General features: G+C 33.6%; 1 non-coding gene across 1 annotated transcript; it reads right to left on the bottom strand.

Moving 5' to 3' along the window:
- Positions 1–2,629: 2,629 nt before the first annotated feature.
- On the bottom strand, positions 2,630–2,792 carry LOC126000004 (U1 spliceosomal RNA). The gene has a single exon (XR_007492410.1). It is a non-coding gene; the product is annotated as a U1 spliceosomal RNA (small nuclear RNA).
- Positions 2,793–4,056: the final 1,264 nt, after the last annotated feature.

The raw sequence follows: 4,056 nt of genomic DNA on the forward strand, positions 1-4,056 counted from the left end.
TGATATTTTTTTTAAATGAACCATCAGGATTAATAGTATTTTGGAGCAAAAAGCAGTTTATAAAAAGACTTTCTTTTTCCCTTTATGCAAGGGAAATTACTTGCCTTGGAGAGGCTGTTATATTTAATTTTTGTGTCTTTGCTACCTTCTGAATTTATACAGAATCTTTGTATTTTTAAAGTCAATCTAAATTAAAGTTAAGGTCTCCCAGGGAACTGTGGATCTTTTCTTTGTAGATTCTAATTTGAACTAAAGGGCTTTCATCAGTAAAATGGGGTGTTTTTCTGTTGTATGCCAATTGTTAATAATTTCTTTTCACTTTCTCTGATCTTTCTCTGATTTTAAGTAATTTTCCTTCCCCTCTGCTTTTTCTGGCTTACTAATTCTTATTATTATAGCCTCATGCAAGTCATCTTGTATTAGATTCTTGGCCTCATCTCTCTACCCACATCTCTATTTTCCCTTTGTTTAGCTCCAAAAAGCAACCGGGCTAAAGAAAAGTGTTCCAAGATGAAGGGTAGTAATATATAGAAATGAATTGCTGAACTTTTGCCTTATTCATTCTTGATTTATATGTTTTTTAAAATAATCTTAGACTTTTAAAACAGCAAATCTGGAAATGCAGTTGAGGCTAATCTTTGGCATTAGGACATTATTCTAAGGCAGCATTTGTGATGACTTCATCCTTTTAAAATGTGGCTCTTATGATAGCCTTATGATAGGTCGTTTGAAGCAAAAGTTCTCTCTCTGATATTTTACAAACAATACTAGCTTTCTTCAACTTCCCATCTCTGGATACTTCTTGATCCACACAGTGTTTACAGATATGGACTTTAATAAGAAGGTTGAGTAGTTGGAGTGTTGGAAGGAAAAAGACAATTCATTTGTGCATAGCTTTTTAAAAAATATTTTAGGAATATGCAGTAGCAAACCAGCACTGCGAAACACAGATGTACCTTTAGCTCTGTTCTTATTGCAGTGTGTGAAAATTAATTTTCCAGTAAGAAGTATGCCAAGACAATTACAGGTATCCGCTTGGAGCATCTAATTTTCCATGTATTTCTTATGCTGTAAGTGCCACTCAGACACTTTTACCAAGAAGTATGGAGAGAAAAATGAGTAAATAAATTAAGATGCACAATAATATTTTTCAAATGTTATCCAGCCACAAAAAAATCATTTCATGTGAGTCAGTTCTGGATATACTATTAAGAAACAGGATCTGGTGTAACCAAAAGTACTAAACAAAGTAGAAATATTGAAATAATATTAAAGTGTTCATATTATGAAACATAAAATGTTCAATTTTTATTCATGAATGTTCTTGATATATGAAGATTCATTTAAAAATAACGATTACTGGGTTGGAAAGATAGTATAGCAGGAAAGGCTCTTGCTTTGCACGCCACCAACTATCTACCTATATTTACTTTCTTTTGCTTAGGGGTGTGAGGTTATTCACCTAGCAGTGCTCAGAAGCTAATCTGTGCTCAGGAGTCACTCTCCTTGAGAACCAATCATGTGATGGTAATAGAACCTGGACGTTCATCATAAAAAGCATACACTCAACCCATTGAGATCTCTCTCTGAACAATTTGAAACAGAATATCATAAGACTTAATCTCACGTTTTGGCAAATTGTTCAAGTATCACTGTATAGCAATTTATCATAACATTTTCATTTTCTCATCTATAAAATCTCCAAAACAAGTAAAGTAGAAGATTACATATGTTAGGACCTCAGGTCACAAACTGGCTCATGTCATCAGACAAAAAATTTAATAAATTAATAAATGAAGTGTCTGGCTGACACTTTTCTTAACCTCACCGATTTATTTAATGGCTCTGTTTTTACTAAGAACTTCTTAGTATATATGCCTGCTGAGATCACTTATAATTGCTCAGTCACCTTGAGAACAAAAGAATAATATTTTGAGGACCAGAGAGATAGCATGCAGAAGGATGGTGGTTTGAATCCCGGCATCCCATATGGTCCCCCGTGCCTGCCAAGGGCAATTCTGAGCACAGAGCCAGGAGTAACCCCTGAGCGCTGCCGGGTGTGACCCAAAAACCAAAAAAAAAAAAAAAGAGTAATATTTCTTATGGGTTTGGCGTCTTCGATATGTGATTTTGTGCATTTATATGTTATCTCAAATTATTGCTGCAAAGTCTATTTTTCAACCCATACATTGTGTTGTTTAGATGGCACACAGAAAATTAAATATGAACAGTAATTATTTTACTGTGTGACTTAAATTACTTAACATTATTAGTCTCAGTTTCATCATTATAAATGTTAAATGCAGGTCTTAAAGATCAGTGAGAGAGAAAACAAAATCACTGTCACAGCATTGGTATATAATAAGCACTCAGCATAAACTTTAGTATTTACTTAGCTCTAGCTGCTAACAGTAATATGCACAGTTCTTTTAAACCTGGATTTAGTAGTTGAAAACTTAGACTACAACAGTTTGCATTCTAGCTTAACCAATTGCTCTTAGTGGGACCTTGATTATTTTATTTAATGTTTCTGAGAGTACACAGCTAGGACCAAATCTAGACATATGAAAGGAATATACTCTATCACTGGGCCATATTCCTGATAGCTTAATTTCTTTTTGTTTTTATTAAAGAAAAAATATGAACACAGTCCTCCACTACCACAAAGTTTGCAGTTGAGTTTCCCATATTTATGGAAATTATAGAGGCCAGCAAATCCAAAATGACTGCATAAGCTTTATTCTTAGAAAACCACCTCCATGATAATAGTATTTCCCCTGCCAACCAAGTATATGAGTCAATGTTTTTAAATATAAAGTAGAACTATAGTGATGTCTTCCTTTTTGACACTATGAGCATTAAATGAGATTTTTGACATGCAATCTCAATCTTCAGTTAGTGTTATTTCCCTGTTCAGTTCAAATGTACAATCAATCATAGTTATATTTTATTTTTTGAAGTAATATATAACTTTCATGAATATATTTCTTATATTAAAGATGATAGAAAAATATGGAATGTGTTCAATAGAGCCATAAAAATATACTTATGACCCAATTCTATCTTCTGGAGAATAAAAATCACAGTATTTAAGATAAAAATAGCAATGAATATTATTAACCATGGTGTAAACATTCCAGAAGAAAAGATGAATACGTTTGAGTTTTTTTAACTTTGTTTCATGGGGGTGCATATCCAGCGGTGCTCTGGGGTTACTCCTGGCTGTTTATTAGGATAATTTGAGTATATGAGTTGAAAGAGGACAGAATATTTACAAACATTGTAAATACTGTTGTTCTAATCTTTAGTGAGGTCAGTGATCCTGTGCTTAATCTGGACATATAACTAATTTCTTAGAAAAATAAAAGAACAAATAAATTGTTAATAAAAATATATTTAAGGCAAAAGAAGCTAATGAGAGTGTGAGAGATATCTCATGATTGAGAAACTTCACAATATCCATGTGTATATACCAACTCAATGTGGCTATGGTCAAATAAAAAGATTTCTGGATATTAAATCTTTAGCCCCTTTTCATTATTTTATCATACAAACATGAATGATGTTCTTTAATTCTTTGCCACTGAATTGGTAAAAATGTATTTGCCTACTTAACATTTATTGTGTGATGATCAAGAAAAATTAAGAATGCAGAATCTTCAATAACATAGGATAAAACAAAGGACCCGTTACTTTGCTACTTTATTTTGAGGTGTTTATTTCTGTAGCATTCTTTTTTTGTTTGTTTTTCTTTTGGACCACAGCTGGCAGCGCTCTGGGGTGACTCCTGGCTCTGGGCTTAGAAATTACTCCTGGCCACTTCAGGGGACCATATGAGAGGGATGTTGAGGATCAAGCCCAAACCCGGGGTGACTTGCGTGCAAGGCAGACACCCTACCCTCTGTGCTATCACTCCAGCCCCTGTGGCATTCTTTTATAATGCAGAGTGCAATACACTTTTATTTTATCTTTTTACCTTAAGTTAATCCACAGCCCCCGCTAACCCTTTCCCTGCTTACAGAACACCAGTTAAGCTTATAAAATACTATATCCAAA

The sequence above is a fragment of the Suncus etruscus genome, chromosome X, assembly GCF_024139225.1.
Source record: "Suncus etruscus isolate mSunEtr1 chromosome X, mSunEtr1.pri.cur, whole genome shotgun sequence".
Taxonomy (NCBI): domain Eukaryota; kingdom Metazoa; phylum Chordata; class Mammalia; order Eulipotyphla; family Soricidae; genus Suncus; species Suncus etruscus.